Genomic DNA, 15,823 nt, shown 5'->3' with positions numbered 1-15,823 from the left:
AAAATGGCATGACTTAAAATCCATAAAGCACTCAGAACAATGCCTGGTATAGAGCAAGGGCTGAACAAATGCCAGCTGAGATGATGATCATTATTATGACGGGGCGTGGCAACAAGACAGCATATGCTTTGGGGTGAGACTGACAAGGGTCCAACCCCACTTCCGTCACCTGTGCACGAGATGACCTTGGCAGGACAGGCCCCTTCTCCAAGCTCTAGTTACCTCAATTGTGAACTGGCGATGGCAGCACCTTAGAGAAGAAAGATGGCCAGTGCCTGCCCATAGGAGGTCTTGGTGAGTGTGAGTTCCCTCTTCTACAGACCTCCTACGACCCCCGGACATTCGGGGTCCAGACCCAGCCCCACCCATCTCCCATCTCCTAGGGCCCAGGCTCCATTACCCCTTTCTAGAATAAAAATTCCTATTTCTCAGGGCAGAATTCAGCTAAGCATTAGGAGGTCACTAGCCAATAAAATGAATCGATATCCAGGTATGAATGACTGATGACCACAAGCCTTCAGGGCATATTTATATTTTGAAAAGGACTCTTTGTTCATAGCAGGTGTCCAGTATGTCTCACTGGCTGAGATCATCTCTCATGGTGGAATTTCAGGTGGAGTGGAGGAAGAGACTTAGAGCTGTATGGGGGCAAGAGAGCTGCTGGCTGACAGCAAATACGCCGACAGTTCGCCAAGCTCGTTCTACCTCTTTCCTGCTCTAGCTGTCTCGGTCACGTGGCAGCCCCTGGTGACACTCAGCATTTTCAAGTCTCCAGACTTCCACCCATGCCATTCTTCCTGGTTACCAAAATTGTATCTGACTTTCCAGGCACTGTGCAAATACCACCTCTTTCATGAAGCCCTCTGCTGGTTGTCTAACCAGTACCCACCCTCCTTACCCCGACTCCCTTATTCCTTCTCCCCCCTCCGTCACCCCTGGACTTCTTTCTTGTGAGCAAAACTGAATTTTGTTCTTCCATATCAAGTAGATACTTGTTTTCCCAGCTAGGATTGGCCATGTGATTCAGTTTTGGCCAAAAAGAAGTGAGAAGCCTGATGGGGTTCTGGGAAGGAGTTTTGCTTCTCCTGACCAAAGAGGCCAACAGTGTTGGTGCTGTGTCTTGCCTCTCCTTTCTTTCTTGAACATGAGTGTGACGGCAGGAGCTACAGTGGCCATCTTGTGACCATGAGGAAAAGCCAAAGCAAATGCAGGGTCACTGAACTGATGAGCCCTTGACAGCAGCTGCCTGCTTTCTTGTTATTTAAGAAAAATAAACCCCATTTTGTTTAAACCTCTATAGTCAGGATTCTCGGCATCTGTAGCTGAACACAATTCTGACTGATACACCGTCTCTCCCCTACCTTCATACATTAATTGAACACCTACTGTGTGCTAGCACTGGGGATACCGTGGTGAACAATCTGCAGCCCTGTCCTCAAGGAATTTCACGGTAGACCCAGGGGGTAGTCCCATGGGAGCCAAGGGGCCAAATCAGACCAGGGTCAGTCAGGGCAAGTTCCTGAAGGAGGGAACGCTGCGGGTGAGTTTGGAAGGGCCAGAGGAGCCGTGTGCAAAGGCACAGAGGTGAGGGGCCTTGGCCCACATGGGAGACAGTTGGCATGAAGAAACTCTAAAGAAGGATGGGATTTGGGGGAGGCCCAGAGGGCACATTGCTCTCCTGAGCCTTCATCAGCTGTGCCTTGTTTCAGACTCTTCCTTCTTGAGGGAGGAGCCTTGTTGCACAACTGCCGGGGCCACTGTTCCTTGTTCACCTTCAGATCTCCAATCAGGGCCCGGCAGAGGGTCTGACACACCCAGGGTGAGTCTCTTCCACTAGATCACTAACCAGCCAGGGTAGGGACCATGGCTGATTCATCTCTGTGTCACCTGTGCCCTGCACAGGGCCCGGCAGAAAGCAAAAAAGATGATACTGATGATGAAGAAGACAATAACAAATAAGTGCTTCCTATCTACCAGGCAAGGATCTGAGCACGTGACACGTGTGCCTCACATATGCCTCACCACAACTCTATCAGGGCTCACCGTGGTAGTGCTCATTTTATAGGTAAGAACATTGACGCCCAGAGAGGCAAGGTAACTTGCCCAGGGCCAGAGAGCTAGTAAGTGGCTGAGCAAAAGGGCAGTTGCTCCGTCCTGGCACCTCTTCCCAGGCCTCTGTCATGAGCACCAGGAAAGAAGCCACTAACAGTCATCGAGTGTTATGCAAATGATGCTGACTTGGCGTCTATTTAGTTCTGGAGCCCTGAGCAAGTGTCCCCAGAGCCCAGGGAACCTCCTCGGGCAGTTTTTCAGCACACTGATCCACCAGGAGGGGAAATAGAACGATCATGGAGGCAGGACCTGAGGTAGCCCTGTTTCTCCTTTTAATGTCCTTGCCTCATCCTCCTCCACCCATATTTCTGCTGTAAGAAAGGATAAACAGAAATGTAAAAATTTTAAACTCTAAGATCAGTGTGTAGGGCAATGCTTAAGACAAAAGGACAGCGCACTAGTGGTGGGACATCAGGCAGAGGGATTGCCGTGAGAGGCTTCTGAAAGTTCAAGTTCACAGCACGTGACCTCCTTTGAGCCAAGATGGAATTGAGACAGGAGAAGTGAAGACAGAAGAAAGCAGAGAGAGGAAAGAGCACATGGCGCAATCCCCGTGATCTTATTTCACCCTTGCAAGTCTTATTTTACACAAAAAGAAACTGAGGTTCAAAGAGACAAGTGACTTGTCCAAGGTCTCCCAGCTTACAGATGGACTCGAATCCGTCCCCTGCCCTAACAGAGAACCCCCGTTCCCTGGCCCTGGTTAGAGGCCCATAGGCCTCCCTCTTTCAGGTGCCCCCCACCCCCCCACCATCTGAGGCTGTTCCTACAAGGAAATGCAATGCTTAGCGCTTTTCTCCAAAAAGCCCAGCCCTGCTGAGTCACCGGTGGTGCCAGGGCCGCTGCACCCACAGGCTTTGCTAAACTGGATTTCCACTTCAGTTCAGCCCAGATTTCCTAAGCTCCTGCTATTACAAGGGCCTGGGTCCGAGGTGGGAGGGATAGTAGGGGACACCAGGCCATCACAGCCTCACAGAGCTTTCCCCGCTCAGCTCACTGGATCCTCACGCTAACCAGGCAGGAAGCAGGGTGGAGATCCGTGTCCTAGTTTACAGAAGGGGAAACTGAGCAATGGAGAGGAACTTGCACAGGATCGCACAGAGATTCAGGGGCAAGGCTGGCTCCAGAACCCTGTCTCCTGATTCAGGGGCTGCCTATCTTTCTCGGGTGTCCCACCTTGGAGGCGGGGGCTTACTAAGATTGAGTTGGATTTTAACATGTGGCCAAAGTGGGATGAAGGTTTAGTGGAGGGGGTGGGTGGCAGTGGGCTGGTGAAGGGGTAGGAACCCCGTGAGGCTGGGGAATCATCCAGGGCCTTGAACGCTTGGCTAATGGCCATCTTTCCCCACAGGTGGACTGAAACGTCACCCCTGAGGGCCACCAATGTTGGACCAGCTCAGTTAAACACGCCCAGGGCAGGAAATGGGATGGGAGGCCCTGGGAACAGAAACAGCAGCTAAGAGGGGGACAGAGCCGACAGAGGGGTGGAAACTTACTGATTTTGCCCACCTGGCATCGAAGCCCCTTCTGGTGATTGCAGCAAAGGACAAAGTCAGAGCCCTGGATAATCTCCAGCTTCCCAAGCCACCCCAAACAAGCATGCGCCCTAATTCCAAGCACATCCTTGTCAGGCAGACACTGCTCCAGGACAACCGTATGGGAACTCTGGAGGGGTGACTGCCCTCCACCCAGGCTAGACCATCAGCTTCTCCCTCCCGGGAATCAGTCTTGTGACGTGAGTGACACAAAGCCCTCAGTCTGTGGGCACTGGTCTCCCCTGAGACAGGGCCCTCTTGTTTCTGTTCCTGGGCACCGTCTTCTCTGCAGTCTGGCTCCTCAGAAGTTCCCTCTGTTCTGTGAGACCTCCATATCCTCCCAAGAAAGTCCTGTTATGGTAGCCTGTGGTGGTTTCTGTTACTTGCAACCAAAGCATTTGAAATGAGATGAATGCGGGGGGAGGGGCTCTGAGATTGCAGGCAGAGCGAAGCGGGGCTCGCTGGGCAGGCCAGGGTCCACAGATTTCACTCCAGCCCCCAGGGCGGGACGGGCAGGGCCCCTGAGGCCCCCCACCCCATTCGAGGTGTTCTGTCTCAACTCCAGGCTGGGCTGGGGAGCTCCCGGGTTTCCCCAGCACTGTAACTGCCCAAGCCAGTTGTCCTGAAGATCTTGCCCTAGAGGCCTGTACACTTGCTGAGGACAGAGACCATCTTGGAGCTGGTTCAGCTCCTCACTGGTTTTCTATTTCTTCTGTAACAAATTCCCACAAACTTAGAGGCTTAAAGCAACACCTGTATAGCATCTCACAGTTCTGTAGGTTAGAAGTCCAACACTGGTTCACCGGGCTAAAATCAAGGTGTCAGCAGGGATGCCTTCCTTCCTGCTCTAGGGGAAATCCGTTTCCTTGCTGCTGCTTTTTCTCCTTCCCCTTTCCCTCCCCCTCCTTCTTCATTTCCTTGCATTGTCCAGCTTCTAGAGGCCACCCACATTCCTTGGCTTGTGGCCCCTTCTTCCATTTTCAAAGCCAGCAATGTCAGGTCAAGTCCTCACATTACACTGCTCTGACCTCTTCTGCCATCCTCTTCCACATTTAAGGACCCTTGTGATGACACTGGCCCCACCCAGGTCACCCAGGATCATCCCGTATGTGACGGCCAGCAGATGAGCAACCTTAATTCCATGTGCAATCTTCATTCCCCTCTGCTGCATAACCTAACAGAGTCGCAGTTTCCAGAGATCAGGACATAGGCACCTTTGGGGGCTATCACTCTGCTTATCACAGTCTCTCCACCGCAGTGCGTGCCTCAGCCCGGAGCCCTCAGATGCTGACCATCTTCCTTCCTAACTTCTCTGACTCCACCACCCTCTTGGGCCCCTAAGCTCCAAAGGCAGGAAGGAAGGCTCCTCCCTCCACAGCCAGCCAAAGCCCAAGCCTGTCTCATCTTCCCTTCAAGAGGAGCTGGGTTCTCTACTCCCACTGCCTCCCTCCCAAGAGATCCTACAAGGGGACTGAGGGTTTGGGACTTGGTCATAACTGTGTTCCTGTCCCTGTTCCTTTGCTGCCAGGCTCCACTCAGCTTCTATAAAATGGTGTGTTAATATCTATCCTCCAGAGTGTTGTGGGGATAAAAGGATATCGCGCCTACAACAAGCCTAGAATACTGGCAACTTAATAAATGAGAGTTTCCCCTTCCCTTCCCATGCTCAATGTCTCTCAAATTTGGGTAATGGTCAGATGTCCTTGGGAGCACTGTTGACAGGGCAGACGCCCAGGACTCTCTCACTCAGAGCGTCTGGTGTTCAGAGCAAGGTTAGGGTTAGGGTGTGTCTCAGGGAAATCTGTACTGTTAACAAAGGCACCACATGCTAGGCAGAGTGTGGTCCACTGAGGCCGCCAGAAACTCTCCCCTGAGTGTTACAACAGTCTCCCAACAGGCTTGTCTGTCTCTGGCCTCCCTCCTCCAAACATGTTGCTGCACTGCCCTGGCCTTCAGTTCCCACACATGGAGAAGCTGGGCTGTACCCTGCAAGGTTCTTCCAGTTCGGACGTTCTAGGATACTAAAGCTGTGGTCCTGTTAAAGCAGTCAGGGTTCATCCACTCAATCAGCAAAGGCGCTCAGGGTTGATGTGACCCAGGGGAGGGCCCAGAAGAGCATGTTCTAACAGTAAGATACATACAGTATCTTGTGGGGCCCTTGAAATGCTCCAAGAAAAAAGTGGATTTTATGTTCAAAGAAGTTTGGGCAACACTGCTTTCCATAGCCCCCCACCCCACCCCGGAGCTGCATGAAGTGCAAGTTGTACATTAAAGGCTCTGAGAAGGCCTGCAGGATAGAAAGCTCTTTCACTCTAGTTAATCCAATCCTTCCCCAAACTACACAAGAGCATAGTCCTTTTCCCCAGAATGTGGTTCAATGTCTTTTGGTACAGCTTTGGGAAATGCCATCTGCTTCAATCCCTGCTGTGCCTGGGGCCCGTCTTTTTGTCCTAGAATCCAGGCCTGGGCACTCTCGCTGCCTCCTCTGGACACTGCCAGCTTCCCAGGTCCAGAGTTCCTCCACCCGTCAAGCAGGACAGTTGGGGAGGGGAATGAATCAGAAACAGACCCTGGGAAGCCAGAAGCATGGAACAGAAACCGTCTTTTCAGAGCTCCAGATCCCAAGGTATGGGTGGGAAGTCCTCTGGGCACCCTCAGGGCAGGGGCTGGGAGGAAAGAGAGTTAGCTGCTGTGAGACCAAGGGCCGGGCCCTGCCACCAAGCCCTGGGCACATCGCTTCTCTCTTCTAGGTCCTTTTTCTCATCTATGAGACAAAGAATAGTGTCACTCACCAAGGGTTTTGGAGCTCACCCGGGGCTGTGGACAGGACAGTACATAGTAAAATGACATGCTATTAGCCAATACTCTGTACTGAGAGGTATCTTGATTAAGTCACTCTAGCAGTGGGGTCTCACAGAGCCCACTCCAAATCGTGCCTCATCACTTTACTCCCCAGCTCGGTGACTTTGGGCAAATAACTTTACACTCTGAGCCTCAGTTTCCCTGTCTGTAAAATAGGGATTGTGTCACTATCTTGCAGGGTCGCTGTGAGGATTCAGATAAAATGGACTTAGATTCTGGGCTCCCTGGGATTAGGAATCACGTTTTTCTTCCTACTATATTCTAGCCGCTGGCTTAGAGAAAGTGCTTCAGAAAAAGAAGCCGTAAAGTGCTGGATTTAAGAGCTTAGAGAAATAATGCTACGCCAGCAGTGTCTCAGCATCTCCCCCTTCCCTTTATAAGATCCTCCGCTTGCTCCCGTCCCCCTTCTTCTTCAGCCCGCTATACCTCCTGCCTCAGCCTCACCTCCCACCTCACCTCACTCCCCAGGCTTGGCCCTCTCTCTCTTTCCCCAAGCTTGAATTCCACATAGTTACAGCCAGGAGATCAAAGCTGAAGCCCAGAGAGGGGAAGGGGCTTCCCCACAGGCCACGAAGCAAATGATATGAACTCGGATCTGAGGCTGAAGTCCAAGCACAAGGGGACCCTCACAGAGGAAAAGAATGAAGACGCCACCGTTCCCACCTCCTCAGCCGTTTGTCTCAAGTCCATCCAGGCAATTTAATGGTGGGATAACAATCCAAACTGCTCAGCCAGCTGCCCACAAGCTGGATGGACCTGTCACGAATCTGGGTGAACCCCGTGGCCACAGCACATCAAGGATACAGCGAGGGCCTGAGAAGTGGGGATGGCACCGAAAGAAGAAGGTAAAAGGGACAAAAATCCAGTCTGTGCAGAAGGAGGATGGGTGGGCCCAGCTTGGAGGCTGTTCATACAGAAAGACCTAGGATTTTAAAAACACTCTCTGAAAGATAAGTACATTTCAGCACAAGCATCTGACTGGACTCTAGCACACAGGGGGTACATAACCAATGTCTGTTAAAGTGAAATACGAGTCAACAAGGTGATAGAGCAACAAAGCAAAGCTAACACAGCCTTAGGTCATATTAACAGAAGCACAGAGTGTACAGTGAGGAAGGTGACCTGTACCTCACCAGCTCCTATCCTAGGCTCAATCCTAGGTCCTGAACAGAACAGAGTCTGGACAAACCAAGATAATCCGGAGGATGTGAGTGGTACGGAGACCACATCCAAGAGCAGTGGCCGGAGGAGCAGGGTGCTCAGCCTAGGGATGAGCACTGCATGAACAGACCTGGTCACTGTCCCCAGGTCTCTGCAGGGCTCCTCCAGGACAGGACGACCAGGTGGGGCTGTGAGCCCAGAGGGAGGGGTTGGGACCTTGGGGAGTCAGCAGGGCAGATGCCAGCTCAATATGTAAAGGAATTTTCTAAAAATGAGAGCTGCTTTGAGTGGTCATGAGCACCCTGCCATGAGAGGTGGCAAGCGAAGGTGTGGCAGAGGTGGGCTTAGATGTCTTTAGGTCAGAACCTATAGGTCAGAACCTATCAAATAATAATCTCCAAAGCACAGGAGGAAAATATTAGCTCATTATTTCTACTTAAGTTTTAGCTAAAAGTAGTTAAGACTATATAGCTCAGGGCTTCCCTGGTGGCGCAGTGGTTGAGAGTCTGCCTGCCGATGCAGGGGACACAGGTTCGTGCGCCGGTCCAGGAAGATCCCACATGCCGCAGAGCGGCTGGGCCCGTGAGCCATGGCTGCAGTGAGAGGCCCGCGTACCGCAAAAAAAAAAAAAAAAAGAGTATGTAGCTCAACCCTGATGTGCACCCCTGGCCATATGTCAGACACCCAATGCCATGTCCATTAAGTGGGGTCTCCAGAGGCCAAAGGCAGCCCACAATGCAGACAGGTTTGCTATGCCCATGTCTTCTGTTCCTTTACATTCAGCCTACTGCTGTATACTGTAGTGTCCTGGTGGCGGCTTCGGTGGAGCTGAGGATCAAACAAAACAGCTGTAACTGAATCAATCCCTGTAGTGTGGACAAGTGGCTTCTAAAAGTCCCTGCCAAGAAACCATGGATGGAGATAACGCTAATCGAGAAAGTGCAAGCCAGCGACAGGAAAAGTGTAGGACAAACCCACCACTGCTCCTAGTTCAAGCCCTACAACAGCCACCCTAACGTTGAAAACAATAAAGAATGGCATCTCACATACACATTATTGCTGACTGAAATCATAGTAAGAAAACTCCTTGAAAGGTGGACTTCTATCCACTACTGTTGGTGATGAAATTCACTCCGAATATATACTGGGCCTTGAGACATTAGTTAATTGTCACAGTACTTGTATATAATTTCTAAATCCATATATATATATATATATATATATACACACACACACACACACACACACACATATATATACATATATAAAATGTTGTGGGTGCCGAAACATTTTTCTTTTTTTTTTTAAATTAATTTATTTATTTTTGGCTGTGTTGGGTCTTCGTTTCTGTGCGAGGGCTTTCTCTAGTTGCAGCGAGCTGGGGCCACTCTTCATCGCGGTGCGCGGGCCTCTCACTGTCGCGGGCTCTCGTTGCGGAGCACAGGCTCCAGACGCGCAGGCTTGGTAGTTGTGGCTCACGGGCCTAGCTGCTCCGCAGCATGTGGGATCCTCCCAGACCAGGGCTCGAACCCGTGTCTCCTGCATTGGCAGGCAGATTCTCAACCACTGCGCCACCAGGGAAGCCCTAAACATTTTTCTTGAGCAGAGAGTGACATCAAAATGTGTGACGGGGCTTCCCTGGTGGTGCAGTGGTTGGGAGTCCGCCTGCCGATGCAGGGGACGCAGGTTTGTGCCCCGGTCTGGGAGGATCCCACATGCCGCGGAGCGGCTGGGCCCGCCAGAGTGGCTGGGCCCGTAAGCCATGGCCGCTGAGCCTGCGTGTCCGGAGCCTGTGCTCCACAACGGGAGAGGCCACAGCAGTGGGAGGCCTGCGTACCGCAAAAAAAAAAAAAAAAGTGTGACAAACACTGCTCCGGATTCTTAGACCCAGCTAGACACTAGGGGGATGCTATTCCCTGTTTATGTTTGGGGGTCTAATCAGATTTGTTTCGGATTTAGAGACGAAGAAAAACCAGGAGGGAGTGTGCTCCTCAATAAACTTTTTTGAGGCCCCCAAAATGTTTGAAGAGGAATGGGAAGAAACCAAAAACTCTGAAAAGAATTTTCCCTGGCTCTGACTCTCCAAGGTGGGTGTCTCGTTAAACAGCCAGTGCCAGGCCAGGCTTCTCTTTCTCAGCCTCTCAGGCCAGTTTCTCTCTGTCTCTGTCTCTTCTACCTCTCTTTTCCATCTTTTTCTCTTGGTCTCTCACATTCCCTCTCTCTCTCTCTCTCTCTCTCTCTCTCTCTCACACACACACACACACACACACACACAGAGACAACTGACAATAGCAAAAACCAGAAAGGAGGCACCCAGTGAAAGAGAAAGAGCTTTCTGGCTCTTGAATATCAGACAGACCTGGACTCAGTTCCTAGCTCTACCCACCACTGACTGTGAGATCACTGCAAGTCTCACCCATTCTGGGAGCCTCAGAATCCTCCCCTGGAATGGGCACGCCTACAACTCAACAATAATATGACATCCTAATTTTAAAATGGCCAAAGGATTTCAACAGACATTTCTCTAAAGAAGATGTACAAATGGTCAATAGCACATGGAAAGTTGCTCAGCATCATTAGTCATTACGGAAATGCAAATCAAAACCACAATGAGATACCACTTCATATGTGCTAGGATGGCTAAAATAAGAAATACAGACAATAACAAGTTCTGAAGAGGACGTGGAAAATTTGGAGACTTAACGTATTGTCAGTGGGAATGTAATATGGTGCAGCCGCTTTGGAAAACAGTTTGAGCTCCTTACAATGTTAAACATAGTTTCACCATAAGACCTAGCAAGTCCTTAGTATTATATCCAAGAGAACTGACAACCTGTGTCCACACAAAGGCTTGTACATGAATGTTCACAGCAGCGTCATTCATAATAGCCAAAAAGTGGAAACCACCCAAATGTCCATTAACTGATGGATGGATAAACAAGATGTGATATAATCATACAGTACAATATTATTCACCCAAAACGAGGAATGAAGTGCTGACACACGCTAAAACATGCATAGACCTTGAAAACATTATGCTAAGTGAAAGAAGCCAGTCAGAAGAGATCCCCTATTGTATGACTGCATTTACATGAATTGTCCAGAATAATCAGATCCATAGAGACAGAAAGTGGATTAGCGGTTGCCAGGGAGAAGGGGACATGGTGAGTGACTGCTAAAGGGTATGGGGCTTATTTGGGGAGGATAAAAATGTGCTAAATTGGACAGTGGTGATGGTTCACAACTTGGTGAATAAACTGAAAACCACAGGCTTGTACACTTTAAAAGGGTGAACTTTATGGCATGTGAATGATATCTCCATAAGGTTATTTTCTTTAAAAAAACCCACAACTTCCCACATACAGCTGTTATGAAAGTGAAATGAGCGGTCCCTGGTCCTGGCATGTGGCCATTGTGAGCGATGTCTCCCTAAGAAGGTGGCCTGGTGAGGAGTTCAAGGAACAGGGACCCTAGCCTTTTAGAGGGCTGCACCAAGTTCTGGGAGATCCAGAGACAGGAGAGGGGTTCGTTATTACAGATCCGCTTGGCTTGGACTCCGAACAGGACACACACACACTCCTGACTTCACTTTTCTCTCAGTTTCTAAACAAACCAGGTCAAGATGATAAGCACAACCCCATAATCTTTCTTGTCTCCCATAAAAGGAAAATGGGTTGGCTTCCGGCCCAAAGGCTGCCTCTGAGGAGAGAAGCCGGGATGCTCTGAGCACAGGTGGGTCCTCCAGACTCGGGATGACGGCCTGGGGGACCGGGGTGGCTGGGGGCTCCCTCTAGGCCGCCCCCTCCACCCCGTGAGCCTCTGACTTCAGCGGGTCTCCCAGCGCCTCCAGCTCTCTGTTCAGCACTCTTCCCCCAGAGATGCCTTTGAGCCCGAGGCCAGGGCAGCTTCTGGGGGGAACAGGAGGGCGGCTGCCTTCACTCGCCGGTCAAAGCGCAGAGGCCGGGCGTCTGTGAGGAAACACCCTCCAAAGCTGTAAGTCCCACGAGGGCAGAGTGGGAGAAGCCTTCCGAAGCTAGGGGGACCCTTCACCTCACGAACGGGACGGGTCGCCTGCGGGGGCGGGGCACGGGCTGGCTGGAGGCTCACAGCACCCCTGGAGAACTTCACCCTCCCCTGATTTTCCAGAGATGGAGACACAGGCGCTCACCCAGCTGGGAAGCCACTGAACTGGGACTCAAACCCAGGCCCGCAGGTAACCACAAAATGTCAGGCCTTTTGAAGAGCCTGTTCCTCCCCAGTTCTCTTAAAAATCACCCCCATCCCGCCTCTCACGCTCCGCGTGCCCCTTACCTGTGTTCCTGAGGCCGGTGTGGGCTGGAGGCTAGCGGCGCTCACACTCTGGGGGCGGGCGGGGCGGGGCCGGGAAGAGGGCAGAGAGGCGGGGCCGCCCCCCTGACAGGCAGGGGCGGGACGTGACGTCGCCCTGGGCCCCACGCTCACCCGCCCACGCGCCCACGCTCAGCCGGGGGGCCCTCCTTCCTGCGGTGCTGTAGGCGCCAGGCCTTCCTGTCTGACTTGACTGCCCCCCGGATGTGCCAGGAGGGCAGATGGGGCGGCTGCAGACCCCAACCCGCCCCGGGCCGGGGCCATGCCTTCTGACTTCAGGGGTGGTTACGTGGGGGCAGTCGTACCACCCTGACGGTGCCAGGCTCTGGGCGGGGAAGAGGTGGCGTGTCCCAGATGCTCCCCACCCGCCTGGGTGAGGCCGACTCAGGGCCCAGCCATGTGGGCCAACCGGATGCTCCCCCACAGGAGTGAGGTGGGGCTGGCAGCATAAGAGGAGGCCTTGGGGCTCAGGGCTGGGTGGGGGGACTCCTGTGGGTGGGACTGGCAGTGCCCTCTCCTGGTGAGGAAACTGGGCAAAGGCTAGAACATCCACTGCCTTGTGGATCCCAACAGGGTAGGGGGTGGGGACTGACCTCTCAAAGCTGAGGCCGGTCCTCTCACTCACCTCTCAAACATTCTGGAAGCAGGACAGTAAACAAGTCCTACACTGCCATGGGGAGCACCCTGAGGGAGCCAGGCCACGACAGCCCCCATGCGGGCAAGGCCCAGGGAGTGATGGGTTCCCAGGAGGGCTTCTTGGAAGAGGAGTCATCTAAGCTCAGGAGTCATCCTTGGAGTCATCCTTGACCCTTTGCTCTCTCATACTCTGGTTCTGACCTATCTGGAAAATCCTGTTGTCCCCACCTTCAACATATTCTGAATCCAGCCTCTTTGTTCCATCGGCTTGGCAACCACCCTGGTCTGGCCACCACATCACTAGTCCCTATGCTCCTGTCTGTTCTCATCATGGCAACCAGAGGGATCTGGTTAAAACTCAAGTCAGCTCATGTCCCTCCTCTGCTCAGCACCCTCCCAGGGTTCACACCTCACTCACCCCCGTATTTACACAGACCTGTATGATGTGCCACTCACTCCTTGCTCTCTCTGATCTTGATTTCTATGACTTCCTCTCTCCCTCTGCCCCAGCCACCCAGGAATGTGCCCCAAACACTCCAGTCAGTCTTCCTCCTCAGGGCCTTTGCACTGGCTGTTCCCTCTGCCTAGAATGCTTTTCCCTAGACAGCCACCTGGCTCCTTCCCTCACTTTTTCAGGTCTCTCTACTCAAATGTCACCTTCTCCAAGAAGCCTTCCCTGACACCCTGTATACAGTAGTAACCACCTGCACCACCTTTCCCTCGCATCCTGCTTTACTGCTCACTGTCTGACACACCGTATATTTTCTTGTTATGCATATTTCCTTCTTATGTATTGGTTTGTTCCAGGATGTGGGACAGTGTCCAACACATAGTAGGTGCTCAATAAATTTTGTTGAATGAGTGACCTGAAAGGGTAGCCCAAGATGCGTTCCAAGGGTATTTGAGGCAGAGGGAACCAAGTGTGGAAAGGTTTAGAGGTAACAGGCACTACTGTGTTGAGGATCTGTGAATAATTCAGTACAGCAGGAGAGTGGGGGGCTTGGGGGCTGGAGGAGGGGAGAAGGGAAAGCAAGAGAGGCCTCAGAAGCCAGACCAAGGAGGCCGGACCTCATCATGAGGGTGACAGGGACACGATCAAATCTTACGTTTCAGGCAATGATTTGGCTGCCGTACTGTGGACTGGCAGGCAAGACATGAGGGGCAGGAACCTGGTAAGCATGAGCCGTGGCAGGGCAGCTGAGTACTAGGAACAAGGTCACTGCGCTGTCCAAAACAGTAGCCACCAGCCACGTGTGGTTATGGAGCCCTTGAAATGTGCTGGTCAGAATTGAGGTGTACTGTAAGTGTAAAATACACACTGGATTTCCAAGTCTTGGCACGAGAAAAAAGAATACACAATAGCTCCTTAATAACTTTTGTACTGATCACCTGTTCAAAAGATAATATTTGAATATAGTTGGGTTAAACTATATTATTAAAATTAGTTTCACCTGCTTCTTTTTGCTATTTTTAATGATGCTACTGGAAAATTTTTTTTAATTTTGTACACAGAGCTCACAATATATTTCTATTGGACACTGTTGATTTAGAGGGTAGAATGGACAGGGCTTGGTGGCTATGGGCTGTGCAGGTGAGGGAGACCTTTGGTCTAATTGCAAGTCTCCTCTCCCCTCCAATTGCTCCTTTTTGATGAGATCATGCAGGCCAGAGGCATAGAGAATGAGCCACAGGGGAGAGCCAAGAGGGTTGGTTTTCATCACAACATAAGCACACACACACAAGTCATATCTTCACACTAAAAACTATCTAGAAAGGAAATAGGTTGACAGAATAGGCAATGAGACCTCCATCCCTGGAAGAAGAAACTTGAGAACCACCATTAAACAAGGGAAAGGAAGTTGAACTAATTAGCTATTCTCAAAGTGTGGGTCCTGGACCAGCAGTATCAGCATCACCTGGAAACTAGAAATGCAAATTCTCGAGTCCCACCCTAGTCTTAATGAATCAGAAACTCTGGAGGTGGGACCGCAATTTGTATTTCAACAGCCCCCCCACCCCCACCCCATGGTGATTCTGATGCTTGTACATGTTTAAGAACCACTGGTCTAAATAATAATACTTCCTACCACTTAAAGGTTTCAGTGACGGGCACATAGTAGGTGCTCATAAGACCCAGTCATGACCTTGTGTTTGCCTCCTTCTAGTCCCAGGTTAGGGTACTTCCCCTCTCTGAGCAAATAGGAGTTCACCTCCTGCAGCATCTGGCACAGGGTGGAGGCACAATCTCAGGGCATTTCCTACCTCTCTGCCATGGGCGGATCTCCAGGGCCACGACAGAGCTGCCAGAGGCGCAAGGCAGGTCCAGCTCAGCTCCATCCTGAGGTGACCTCACTGCCCTGCATGTGTGTGTGTATGTGTGTGGGGGGGTGATTCATGGGGCAAAATCCCACCATCCTGTGGCCACAGCTGACAGCCCCAGGGAGCCAGCTCAGCAGCTGAGTGTGGCATCTGGCCTCCCTGCATTCTAGAACTGACCGCCAGGGGGCCCCCCTGATCCAGCAGGCATGTGAATTCTGGAGGCAACAGTTACACAGCTTGGCCTCAGTCTCCATATACATAAAAATGGGGAGACAGCAGTCCCAATCCATGGTGAGATTATTTGTATGAAGTACTCGGGGCGGTGCCTGGACACAGTCGGCCCTCCCCAGGCCTTGACACTCTTGTGATGAGGCCCTGGGATCCCTCAGGCTGATGGGAACTCCCCAGAGACTTCTTGGGTCTGAGAATGATACCCTGTGGGTGTAGAGGGCAAAGAATGTGCCCCTACTATGAGCACCCTGGAGCCTGGTTCTTGACATGAGTTTTTACTTACTCAGCAAATGGATGCCTCTGAGGGCAGGGCCTGTCTTAACCACATTAAAACATTTATTAAATGAATGCTCTAAATCAGGGACTATCGCCCATTTCATGGATGAGAAAAGTGAGAATCAGAGGGGTGAATGATTGCTCAAGGTGACGTAACTGGGATGTGGCTAAGTCAGGACTTGAATCCCGGTTTCCTTGACTTCAAAGGCAGGACTTTTTTCACCCCTCCATGGAGAAACTCCAACCTAACCTCATTTAGAAGCCCCTGTATGTGTCATTTAAATCCATGTTTGAAGAGGTAGCCTCTGGCCTAGATTGGACTCTTTGCCACTCCATATTCTTTG

General features: G+C 51.5%; 1 protein-coding gene across 1 annotated transcript in view; it reads right to left on the bottom strand.

Annotated features, from left to right (window-relative positions):
* The window catches only part of TMEM40 (transmembrane protein 40), a 37,655-nt gene extending 25,454 nt beyond the window's left edge, over positions 1-12,201 (bottom strand). Inside the window, exon 1 of the mRNA XM_060161121.1 lies at positions 11,982-12,201. The gene's annotated coding sequence lies outside the window, so the exon portion shown is untranslated. The remainder of the gene's footprint in view (positions 1-11,981) is intronic.
* Positions 12,202-15,823: the final 3,622 nt, after the last annotated feature.

This window comes from Lagenorhynchus albirostris, chromosome 10 (genome assembly GCF_949774975.1).
Source record: "Lagenorhynchus albirostris chromosome 10, mLagAlb1.1, whole genome shotgun sequence".
Classification (NCBI taxonomy): Eukaryota; Metazoa; Chordata; class Mammalia; order Artiodactyla; family Delphinidae; genus Lagenorhynchus; species Lagenorhynchus albirostris.
This window is presented reverse-complemented; position numbering and strand designations above follow the sequence as displayed.